Here is a 9,583-nt window from a genome sequence, read left to right on the forward strand (position 1 = left end):
GAGCCGATCGGTCAAGTGGGTCCCACGCCTCGCGTACGAAAACAAAGGAGGTTCTGCGTCTTTTTAGACATAAAAGCAATAAGCATGGATAGTATTTCGGGTGCGATCATACCAGCACTAATGCACCGGATCCCATCAGAACTCCGCAATTAAGCGTGCTTGGGCGAGAGTAGTACTAGGGGGTCAGAACTCCGCAGTTAAGCGTGCTTGAGCGAGAGTAGTACTAGGATGGGTGACCCCCTGGGAAGTCCTCGTGTTGCACCCCCCTTTTTCATTGCCTGTTTGCGTTTTTTTAGATTTTACGTGCGGTTTTTTTTTTGTTTTTTTCTTTCTTGCTATTTCTATGCTCGGGTGGCCTCCGCTTCATGGGTGATAGTTTTTGTATTTTTGGAACGGAGCCGATCGGTCACGTGGGTCCCACGCCTCGCGTACGAAAACAAAGGAGGTTCTGCGTCTTTTAAGACATAAAAGTAATAAGAATGGATAGTATTTCGGGTGCGATCATACCAGCACTAATGCACTGGAACCCATCAGAACTCCGCAGTTAAGCGTGCTTGGGCGAGAGTAGTACTAGGATGGGTGACCCCCTGGGAAGTCCTCGTGTTGCAGCCCCCCTTTTTCATTGCCCGTTTGCGTTTTTTTAGATTTTACGTGCGGTTTTTTTTGTTTTTTTTTCTTTCTTGCTATTTCTATGCTCGGGTGGCCTCCGCTTCACGGTTCATGGTTTTCGTATTTTTGGAACGGAGCCGATCGGTCAAGTGGGTCCCACGCCTCGCGTACGAAAACAAAGGAGGTTCTGCGTCTTTTAAAACATAAAAGCAATAAGCATGGATAGTATTCCGGGTGCGATCATACCAGCACTAATGCACCGGATCCCATCAGAACTCCGTAGTTAAGCGTGCTTGGGCGTGAGTAGTACTAGGATGGGTGACCCCCTGGGAAGTCCTCGTGTTACACCCCCCCTTTTTGAATTGCCCGTTTGCGTTTTTTTAGATTTTACGTGCGGTTTTTTTTGTTTTTTTTTCTTTCTTGCTATTTCTATGCTCGGGTGGCCTCCGCTTCATGGTTCATGGTTTTCGTATTTTTGGAACGGAGCCGATCGGTCACGTGGGTCTCACGCCTCGCGTACGAAAACAAAGGAGGTTCTGCGTCTTTTAAGACATAAAAGCAATAAGCATGGATAGTATTTCGGGTGCGATCATACCAGCACTAATGCACCGGATCCCATAAGAACTCCGCAGTTAAGCGTGCTTGGGCGAGAGTAGTACTAGGATGGGTGACCCCGTGGGAAGTCCTCGTGTTGCACCCCCCTTTTTCGTTGCCCGTTTGCGTTTTTTTAGATTTTACGCACGGTTTTTTTTTCTTTCTTGCTATTTCTATGCTCGGGTGGCCTCCGCTTCATGGTTGATGGTTTTCGTATTTTTGGAACGGAGCCGATCGGTCACGTGGGTCCCACGCTTCGCGTACGAAAACAAAGGAGGTTCTGCGTCTTTTAAGACATAAAAGCAATAAGCATGGATAGTATTTCGGGTGCGATCATACCAGCACTAATGCAACGGATCCCATCAGAACTCCGCTGTGAAGCGTGCTTGGGCAAGAGTAGTACTAGGATGGGTGACCCCCTGGGAAGTCCTCGTGTTGCACCTGCTTTTTCGTTGCCCGTTTGCGTTTTTTTAAATTTTACGTGCGGTTTTTTTGTTTGTTTTTTCTTTCTTGCTATTTCTATGCTCGGGTGGCCTCCGCTTCATGGTTCATGGTTTTCGTATTTTTGGAACGGAGCCGATCGGTCAAGTGGGTCCCACGCCTCGCGTACGAAAACAAAGGAGGTTCTGCATCTTTTAAGACATAAAAGCAATAAGCATGGATAGTATTTCGGGTGCGATCATACCAGCACTAATGCACCGGATCCCATAAGAACTCCGCAGTTAAGCGTGCTTGGGCGAGAGTAGTACTAGGATGGGTGACCCCGTGGGAAGTCCTCGTGTTGCACCCCCCTTTTTCGTTGCCCGTTTGCGTTTTTTTAGATTTTACGCATGGTTTTTTTTTCTTTCTTGCTATTTCTATGCTCGGGTGGCCTCCGTTTCATGGTTCATGGTTTTCGTATTTTTGGAACGGAGCCGATCGGTCACGTGGGTCCCACGCCTCGCGTACGAAAACAAAGGAGGTTCTGCGTCTTTTAAGACATAAAAGTAATAAGAATGGATAGTATTCCGTGTGCGATCATACCAGCACTAATGCACTGGATCCCATCAGAACTCCGCAGTTAAGCGTGCTTGGGCGAGAGTAGTACTAGGATGGGTGACCCCCTGAGAAGTCCTCGTGTTGCACACCTCTTTTTTCGTTGCCCGTTTGCGTTTTTTTAGATTTTACGTGCGGTTTTTTTTTGTTTTTTTTTCTTTCTTCCTATTTCTACGCTCGGGTGACCTCCGCTTCATGGTTCATGGTTTTCGTATTTTTGGAACGGAGCCGATCGGTCAAATGGGTCCCACGCCTCGCGTACGAAAACAAAGGAGGTTCTGCGCCTTTTAAGACATAAAAGGAATAAGCATGGATAGTATTTCGGGTGCGATCATACCAGCACTAATGCACCGGATCACATCAGAACTCCGCAGTTAAGCGTGCTTGGGCGTGAGTAGTACTAGGATGGGTGACCCCCTTGGAAGTCCTCATGTTGCACCCCCCATTTTCGTTGCCCGTTTGCGTTTTTTTAGATTTTACGTGCGGTTTTTTTTGTTTTTTTTTCTTTCTTGCTATTTCTATGCTCGGGTGGCCTCCGCTTCATGGTTGATGCTTTTCGTATTTTTGGAACGGAGCCGATCGGTCAAGTGGGTCCCACGCCTCGCGTACGAAAACAATGGAGGTTCTGCGTCTTTTAAGACATAAAAGCAATAAGCATGGATAGTATTTCGGGTGCGATCATACCAGCACTAATGCACCGGATCCCATCAGAACTCCGCAGTTAAGCGTGCTTGGGCGAGAGTAGTACTAGGGGGTCAGAACTCCGCAGTTAAGCGTGCTTGGGCGAGAGTAGTACTAGGATGGGTGACCCCCTGGGAAGTCCTCGTGTTGCACCCCCCTTTTTCATTGCCTGTTTGCGTTTTTTTAGATTTTACGTGCGGTTTTTTTTTGTTTTTTTTTCTTTGTTGCTATTTCTATGCTCGGGTGGCCTCCGCTTCATGGTTGATGGTTTTCGTATTTTTGGAACGGAGCCGATCGGTCACGTGGGTCCCACGCCTCGCGTACGAAAACAAAGGAGGTTCTGCGTCTTTTAAGACATAAAAGCAATAAGCATGGATAGTATTTCGGGTGCGATCATACCAGCACTAATGCACCGGATCCCATCAGAACTCCGCAGTTAAGCGTGCTTGGGCGTGAGTAGTACTAGGATGGGTGACCCCCTGGGAAGTCCTCGTGTTACACCCCCCCTTTTTGAATTGCCCGTTTGCGTTTTTTTAGATTTTACGTGCGGTTTTTTTTGTTTTTTTTTCTTTCTTGCTATTTCTATGCTCGGGTGGCCTCCGCTTCATGGTTCATGGTTTTCGTATTTTTGGAACGGAGCCGATCGGTCACGTGGGTCCCACGCCTCGCGTACGAAAACAAAGGAGGTTCTGCGTCTTTTAAGATATAAAAGCAATAAGCATGGATAGTATTTCGGGTGCGATCATACCAGCACTAATGCACCGGATCCCATAAGAACTCCGCAGTTAAGCGTGCTTGGGCGAGAGTAGTACTAGGATGGGTGACCCCGTGGGAAGTCCTCGTGTTGCACCCCCCTTTTTCGTTGCCCGTTTGCGTTTTTTTCGATTTTACGCACGGTTTTTTTTTCTTTCTTGCTATTTCTATGCTCGGGTGGCCTTCGCTTCATGGTTGATGGTTTTCGTATTTTTGGAACGGAGCCGATCGGTCACGTGGGTCCCACGCTTCGCGTACGAAAACAAAGGAGGTTCTGCGTCTTTTAAGACATAAAAGCAATAAGCATGGATAGTATTTCGGGTGCGATCATACCAGCACTATTGCACCGGATCACATCAGAACTCCGCAGTTAAGCGTGCTTGGGCGTGAGTAGTACTAGGATGGGTGACCCCCTGGGAAGTCCTCGTGTTGCACCCCCCCCCCCCATTTTCGTTGCCCGTTTGCGTTTTTTTAGATTTTACGTGCGGTTTTTTTTGTTTTTTTTTCTTTCTTGCTATTTCTATGCTCGGGTGGCCTCCGCTTCATGGTTGATGCTTTTCGTATTTTTGGAACGGAGCCGATCGGTCAAGTGGGTCCCACGCCTCGCGTACGAAAACAAAGGAGGTTCTGCGTCTTTTTAGACATAAAAGCAATAAGCATGGATAGTATTTCGGGTGCGATCATACCAGCACTAATGCACCGGATCCCATCAGAACTCCGCAGTTAAGCGTGCTTGGGCGAGAGTAGTACTAGGGGGTCAGAACTCCGCAGTTAAGCGTGCCTGAGCGAGAGTAGTACTAGGATGGGTGACCCCCTGGGAAGTCCTCGTGTTGCACCCCCCTTTTTCATTGCCTGTTTGCGTTTTTTTAGATTTTACGTGCGGTTTTTTTTTTGTTTTTTTCTTTCTTGCTATTTCTATGCTCGGGTGGCCTCCGCTTCATGGGTGATAGTTTTCGTATTTTTGGAACGGAGCCGATCGGTCACGTGGGTCCCACGCCTCGCGTACGAAAACAAAGGAGGTTCTGCGTCTTTTAAGACATAAAAGTAATAAGAATGGATAGTATTTCGGGTGCGATCATACCAGCACTAATGCACTGGAACACATCAGAACTCCGCAGTTAAGCGTGCTTGGGCGAGAGTAGTACTAGGATGGGTGACCCCCTGGGAAGTCCTCGTGTTGCAGCCCCCCTTTTTCGTTGCCCGTTTGCGTTTTTTTAGATTTTACGTGCGGTTTTTTTTGTTTTTTTTTCTTTCTTGCTATTTCTATGCTCGGGTGGCCTCCGCTTCACGGTTCATGGTTTTCGTATTTTTGGAACGGAGCCGATCGGTCAAGTGGGTCCCACGCCTCGCGTACGAAAACAAAGGAGGTTCTGCGTCTTTTAAAACATAAAAGCAATAAGCATGGATAGTATTCCGGGTGCGATCATACCAGCACTAATGCACCGGATCCCATCAGAACTCCGCAGTTAAGCGTGCTTGGGCGTGAGTAGTACTAGGATGGGTGACCCCCTGGGAAGTCCTCGTGTTACACCCCCCCTTTTTGAATTGCCCGTTTGCGTTTTTTTAGATTTTACGTGCGGTTTTTTTTGTTTTTTTTTCTTTCTTGCTATTTCTATGCTCGGGTGGCCTCCGCTTCATGGTTCATGGTTTTCGTATTTTTGGAACGGAGCCGATCGGTCACGTGGGTCTCACGCCTCGCGTACGAAAACAAAGGAGGTTCTGCGTCTTTTAAGACATAAAAGCAATAAGCATGGATAGTATTTCAGGTGCGATCATACCAGCACTAATGCACCGGATCCCATAAGAACTCCGCAGTTAAGCGTGCTTGGGCGAGAGTAGTACTAGGATGGGTGACCCCGTGGGAAGTCCTCGTGTTGCACCCCCCTTTTTCGTTGCCCGTTTGCGTTTTTTTAGATTTTACGCACGGTTTTTTTTCTTTCTTGCTATTTCTATGCTCGGGTGGCCTCCGCTTCATGGTTGATGGTTTTCGTATTTTTGCAACGGAGCCGATCGGTCACGTGGGTCCCACGCTTCGCGTACGAAAACAAAGGAGGTTCTGCGTCTTTTAAGACATAAAAGCAATAAGCATGGATAGTATTTCGGGTGCGATCATACCAGCACTAATGCAACGGATCCCATCAGAACTCCGCTGTGAAGCGTGCTTGGGCAAGAGTAGTACTAGGATGGGTGACCCCCTGGGAAGTCCTCGTGTTGCACCTGCTTTTTCGTTGCCCGTTTGCGTTTTTTTAAATTTTACGTGCGGTTTTTTTTGTTTGTTTTTTCTTTCTTGCTATTTCTATGCTCGGGTGGCCTCCGCTTCATGGTTCATGGTTTTCGTATTTTTGGAACGGAGCCGATCGGTCAAGTGGGTCCCACGCCTCGCGTACGAAAACAAAGGAGGTTCTGCATCTTTTAAGACATAAAAGCAATAAGCATGGATAGTATTTCGGGTGCGATCATACCAGCACTAATGCACCGGATCCCATAAGAACTCCGCAGTTAAGCGTGCTTGGGCGAGAGTAGTACTAGGATGGGTGACCCCGTGGGAAGTCCTCGTGTTGCACCCCCCTTTTTCGTTGCCCGTTTGCGTTTTTTTAGATTTTACGCACGGTTTTTTTTTTCTTTCTTGCTATTTCTATGCTCGGGTGGCCTCCGTTTCATGGTTCATGGTTTTCGTATTTTTGGAACGGAGCCGATCGGTCACGTGGGTCCCACGCCTCGCGTACGAAAACAAAGGAGGTTCTGCGTCTTTTAAGACATAAAAGTAATAAGAATGGATAGTATTTCGGGTGCGATCATACCAGCACTAATGCACTGGATCCCATCAGAACTCTGCAGTTAAGCGTGCTTGGGCGAGAGTAGTACTAGGATGGGTGACCCCCTGGGAAGTCCTCGTGTTGCACACCCCTTTTTTCGTTGCCCGTTTGCGTTTTTTTAGATTTTACGTGCGGTTTTTTTTTGTTTTTTTTTCTTTCTTCCTATTTCTACGCTCGGGTGACCTCCGCTTCATGGTTCATGGTTTTCGTATTTTTGGAACGGAGCCGATCGGTCAAATGGGTCCCACGCCTCGCGTACGAAAACAAAGGAGGTTCTGCGCCTTTTAAGACATAAAAGGAATAAGCATGGATAGTATTTCGGGTGCGATCATACCAGCACTAATGCACCGGATCCCATCAGAACTCCGCAGTTAAGCGTGCTTGGGCGAGAGTAGTACTAAGGGGCCAGAACTCCGCAAATAAACGTGCTTGGGCGAGAGTAGTACTAGGATGGGTGACCCCCTGGGAAGTCCTCGTGTTGCACCCCCCTTTTTCATTGCCTGTTTGCGTTTTTTTAGATTTTACGTGCGGTTTTTTTTTGTTTTTTTTCTTTGTTGCTATTTCTATGCTCGGGTGGCCTCCGCTTCATGGTTGATGGTTTTCGTATTTTTGGAACGGAGCCGATCGGTCACGTGGGTCCCACGCCTCGCGTACGAAAACAAAGGAGGTTCTGCGTCTTTTAAGACATAAAAGCAATAAGCATGGATAGTATTTCGGGTGCGATCATACCAGCACTAATGCAACGGATCCCATCAGAACTCCGCTGTGAAGCGTGCTTGGGCGAGAGTAGTACTAGGATGGGTGACCCCCTGGGAAGTCCTCGTGTTGCACTTGCTTTTTCGTTGCCTGTTTGCGTTTTTTTAGATTTTACGTGCGGTTTTTTTTGTTTTTTTTTTCTTTCTTGCTATTTCTATGCTCGGGTGGCCTCCGCTTCATGGTTCATGGTTTTCGTATTTTTGGAACGGAGCCGATCGGTCAAGTGGGTCCCACGCCTCGCGTACGAAAACAAAGGAGCTTCTGCATCTTTTAAGACATAAAAGCAATAAGCATGGATAGTATTTCGGGTGCGATCATACCAGCACTAATGCACCGGATCCCATAAGAACTCCGCAGTTAAGCGTGCTTGGGCGAGAGTAGTACTAGGATGGGTGACCCCGTGGGAAGTCCTCGTGTTGCACCCCCTTTTTCGTTGCCCGTTTGCGTTTTTTTAGATTTTACGCACGGTTTTTTTTTTCTTTCTTGCTATTTCTATGCTCGGGTGGCCTCCGTTTCATGGTTCATGGTTTTCGTATTTTTGGAACGGAGCCGATCGGTCACGTGGGTCCCACGCCTCGCGTACGAAAACAAAGGAGGTTCTGCGTCTTTTAAGACATAAAAGTAATAAGAATGGATAGTATTTCGGGTGCGATCATACCAGCACTAATGCACTGGATCCCATCAGAACTCCGCAGTTAAGCGTGCTTGGGCGAGAGTAGTACTAGGATGGTTGACCCTCTTGGAAGTCCTCGTGTTGCACCCCCCTTTTTCGTTGCCCGTTTGCGTTTTTTTAGATTTTACGTGCGGTTTTTTTTGTTTTTTTTTCTTTCTTGCTATTTCTACGCTCGGGTGACCTCCGCTTCATGGTTCATGGTTTTCGTATTTTTGGAACGGAGCCGATCGGTCAAATGGGTCCCACGCCTCGCGTACGAAAACAAAGGAGGTTCTGCGTCTTTTAAGACATAAAAGCAATAAGCATGGATAGTATTTCGGGTGTGATCATACCAGCACTAATGCACCGGATCACATCAGAACTCCGTAGTTAAGCGTGCTTGGGCGTGAGTAGTACTAGGATGGGTGACCCCCTGGGAAGTCCTCGTGTTGCACCCCCCCATTTTCGTTGCCCGTTTGCGTTTTTTTAGATTTTACGTGCGGTTTTTTTTGTTTTTTTTTCTTTCTTGTTATTTCTATGTTCGGGTGGCCTCCGCTTCATGGTTGATGCTTTTCGTATTTTTGGAACGGAGCCGATCGGTCAAGTGGGTCCCACGCCTCGCGTACGAAAACAAAGGAGGTTCTGCGTCTTTTAAGACATAAAAGCAATAAGCATGGATAGTCTTTCGGGTGCGATCATACCAGCACTAATGCACCGGATCCCATCAGAACTCCGCAGTTAAGCGTGCTTGGGCGAGAGTAGTACTAGGGGGTCAGAACTCCGCAGTTAAGCGTGCTTGGGCGAGAGTAGTACTAGGATGGGTGACCCCCTGGGTAGTCCTCGTGTTGCACCCCTCTTTTTCGTTGCCTATTTACGTTTTTTTAGTTTTTACGTGCGGTTTTTTTTTTTTGTTTTTTTTTTCTTTCTTGCTATTTCTATGCTCGGGTGGCCTCCGCTTCATGGTTGATGGTTTTCGTATTTTTGGAACGGAGCCGATCGGTCACGTGGGTGCCACGCTTCGCGTACGAAAACAAAGGAGGTTCTGCGTCTTTTAAGACATAAAAGCAATAAGCATGGATAGTATTTCGGGTGCGATCATACCAGCACTAATGCAACGGATCCCATCAGAACTCCGCTGTGAAGCGTGCTTGGGCGAGAGTAGTACTAGGATGGGTGACCCCCTGGGAAGTCCTCGTGTTGCACCTGCTTTTTCGTTGCCCGTTTGCGTTTTTTTAAATTTTACGTGCGGTTTTTTTTGTTTGTTTTTTCTTTCTTGCTATTTCTATGCTCGGGTGGCCTCCGTTTCATGGTTCATGGTTTTCGTATTTTTGGAACGGAGCCGATCGGTCAAGTGGGTCCCACGCCTCGCGTACGAAAACAAAGGAGGTTCTGCATCTTTTAAGACATAAAAGTAATAAGAATGGATAGTATTTCGGGTGCGATCATACCAGCACTAATGCACTGGATCCCATCAGAACTCCGCAGTTAAGCGTGCTTGGGCGAGAGTAGTACTAGGATGGGTGACCCCCTGGGAAGTCCTCGTGTTGCACACCCCCTTTTTCGTTGCCCGTTTGCGTTTTTTTAGATTTTACGTGCGGTTTTTTTTGTTTTTTTTTCTTTCTTCCTATTTCTACGCTCGGGTGACCTCCGCTTCATGGTTCATGGTTTTCGTATTTTTGGAACGGAG

The 9,583-nt window shown here is 47.4% G+C and overlaps 22 non-coding genes and 5 pseudogenes across 22 annotated transcripts; all 27 read left to right on the top strand.

Annotated features, from left to right (window-relative positions):
* The first annotated feature begins 98 nt into the window (after nt 1-98).
* Nucleotides 99-265, top strand: LOC145150624 (5S ribosomal RNA; annotated as a pseudogene).
* A 228-nt stretch (nt 266-493) lies between these two features.
* Nucleotides 494-612, top strand: LOC145147088 (5S ribosomal RNA). The gene has a single exon (XR_013728003.1). It is a non-coding gene; the product is annotated as a 5S ribosomal RNA (ribosomal RNA).
* A 229-nt stretch (nt 613-841) lies between these two features.
* On the top strand, nt 842-960 carry LOC145140841 (5S ribosomal RNA). The gene has a single exon (XR_013722307.1). It is a non-coding gene; the product is annotated as a 5S ribosomal RNA (ribosomal RNA).
* Nucleotides 961-1,190: 230 nt separating this feature from the next.
* On the top strand, nt 1,191-1,309 carry LOC145155225 (5S ribosomal RNA). The gene has a single exon (XR_013735676.1). It is a non-coding gene; the product is annotated as a 5S ribosomal RNA (ribosomal RNA).
* Nucleotides 1,310-1,528: 219 nt separating this feature from the next.
* LOC145150487 (5S ribosomal RNA) lies at nt 1,529-1,647 on the top strand. Its single transcript, XR_013731310.1, has one exon. It is a non-coding gene; the product is annotated as a 5S ribosomal RNA (ribosomal RNA).
* A 227-nt stretch (nt 1,648-1,874) lies between these two features.
* Nucleotides 1,875-1,993, top strand: LOC145155226 (5S ribosomal RNA). Its single transcript, XR_013735677.1, has one exon. It is a non-coding gene; the product is annotated as a 5S ribosomal RNA (ribosomal RNA).
* Nucleotides 1,994-2,212: 219 nt separating this feature from the next.
* LOC145154964 (5S ribosomal RNA) lies at nt 2,213-2,331 on the top strand. The gene has a single exon (XR_013735430.1). It is a non-coding gene; the product is annotated as a 5S ribosomal RNA (ribosomal RNA).
* Nucleotides 2,332-2,561: 230 nt separating this feature from the next.
* On the top strand, nt 2,562-2,680 carry LOC145148781 (5S ribosomal RNA). Its single transcript, XR_013729649.1, has one exon. It is a non-coding gene; the product is annotated as a 5S ribosomal RNA (ribosomal RNA).
* A 228-nt stretch (nt 2,681-2,908) lies between these two features.
* On the top strand, nt 2,909-3,075 carry LOC145149517 (5S ribosomal RNA; annotated as a pseudogene).
* Nucleotides 3,076-3,304: 229 nt separating this feature from the next.
* Nucleotides 3,305-3,423, top strand: LOC145140072 (5S ribosomal RNA). The gene has a single exon (XR_013722073.1). It is a non-coding gene; the product is annotated as a 5S ribosomal RNA (ribosomal RNA).
* Nucleotides 3,424-3,653: 230 nt separating this feature from the next.
* On the top strand, nt 3,654-3,772 carry LOC145155227 (5S ribosomal RNA). The gene has a single exon (XR_013735678.1). It is a non-coding gene; the product is annotated as a 5S ribosomal RNA (ribosomal RNA).
* Nucleotides 3,773-3,991: 219 nt separating this feature from the next.
* Nucleotides 3,992-4,110, top strand: LOC145142780 (5S ribosomal RNA). Its single transcript, XR_013723846.1, has one exon. It is a non-coding gene; the product is annotated as a 5S ribosomal RNA (ribosomal RNA).
* Nucleotides 4,111-4,344: 234 nt separating this feature from the next.
* On the top strand, nt 4,345-4,511 carry LOC145150715 (5S ribosomal RNA; annotated as a pseudogene).
* A 228-nt stretch (nt 4,512-4,739) lies between these two features.
* Nucleotides 4,740-4,858, top strand: LOC145148824 (5S ribosomal RNA). Its single transcript, XR_013729691.1, has one exon. It is a non-coding gene; the product is annotated as a 5S ribosomal RNA (ribosomal RNA).
* Nucleotides 4,859-5,087: 229 nt separating this feature from the next.
* LOC145140085 (5S ribosomal RNA) lies at nt 5,088-5,206 on the top strand. Its single transcript, XR_013722076.1, has one exon. It is a non-coding gene; the product is annotated as a 5S ribosomal RNA (ribosomal RNA).
* Nucleotides 5,207-5,436: 230 nt separating this feature from the next.
* On the top strand, nt 5,437-5,555 carry LOC145144427 (5S ribosomal RNA). Its single transcript, XR_013725435.1, has one exon. It is a non-coding gene; the product is annotated as a 5S ribosomal RNA (ribosomal RNA).
* A 218-nt stretch (nt 5,556-5,773) lies between these two features.
* On the top strand, nt 5,774-5,892 carry LOC145150488 (5S ribosomal RNA). Its single transcript, XR_013731311.1, has one exon. It is a non-coding gene; the product is annotated as a 5S ribosomal RNA (ribosomal RNA).
* Nucleotides 5,893-6,120: 228 nt separating this feature from the next.
* On the top strand, nt 6,121-6,239 carry LOC145155228 (5S ribosomal RNA). The gene has a single exon (XR_013735679.1). It is a non-coding gene; the product is annotated as a 5S ribosomal RNA (ribosomal RNA).
* Nucleotides 6,240-6,459: 220 nt separating this feature from the next.
* Nucleotides 6,460-6,578, top strand: LOC145146424 (5S ribosomal RNA). The gene has a single exon (XR_013727370.1). It is a non-coding gene; the product is annotated as a 5S ribosomal RNA (ribosomal RNA).
* Nucleotides 6,579-6,808: 230 nt separating this feature from the next.
* Nucleotides 6,809-6,975, top strand: LOC145150546 (5S ribosomal RNA; annotated as a pseudogene).
* A 228-nt stretch (nt 6,976-7,203) lies between these two features.
* On the top strand, nt 7,204-7,322 carry LOC145149812 (5S ribosomal RNA). Its single transcript, XR_013730657.1, has one exon. It is a non-coding gene; the product is annotated as a 5S ribosomal RNA (ribosomal RNA).
* Nucleotides 7,323-7,550: 228 nt separating this feature from the next.
* LOC145155229 (5S ribosomal RNA) lies at nt 7,551-7,669 on the top strand. Its single transcript, XR_013735680.1, has one exon. It is a non-coding gene; the product is annotated as a 5S ribosomal RNA (ribosomal RNA).
* Nucleotides 7,670-7,888: 219 nt separating this feature from the next.
* LOC145147606 (5S ribosomal RNA) lies at nt 7,889-8,007 on the top strand. Its single transcript, XR_013728505.1, has one exon. It is a non-coding gene; the product is annotated as a 5S ribosomal RNA (ribosomal RNA).
* Nucleotides 8,008-8,235: 228 nt separating this feature from the next.
* Nucleotides 8,236-8,354, top strand: LOC145144023 (5S ribosomal RNA). The gene has a single exon (XR_013725044.1). It is a non-coding gene; the product is annotated as a 5S ribosomal RNA (ribosomal RNA).
* A 229-nt stretch (nt 8,355-8,583) lies between these two features.
* LOC145150543 (5S ribosomal RNA) lies at nt 8,584-8,750 on the top strand (annotated as a pseudogene).
* A 233-nt stretch (nt 8,751-8,983) lies between these two features.
* LOC145149617 (5S ribosomal RNA) lies at nt 8,984-9,102 on the top strand. The gene has a single exon (XR_013730472.1). It is a non-coding gene; the product is annotated as a 5S ribosomal RNA (ribosomal RNA).
* A 228-nt stretch (nt 9,103-9,330) lies between these two features.
* Nucleotides 9,331-9,449, top strand: LOC145142891 (5S ribosomal RNA). The gene has a single exon (XR_013723954.1). It is a non-coding gene; the product is annotated as a 5S ribosomal RNA (ribosomal RNA).
* The last annotated feature ends 134 nt before the right edge of the window (nt 9,450-9,583 follow it).

Source organism: Lactuca virosa, chromosome 1 (assembly GCF_052849685.1).
Source record: "Lactuca virosa cultivar CGN04683 chromosome 1, Lactuca_virosa_CGN04683_v6, whole genome shotgun sequence".
Lineage (NCBI taxonomy): Eukaryota > Viridiplantae > Streptophyta > Magnoliopsida > Asterales > Asteraceae > Lactuca > Lactuca virosa.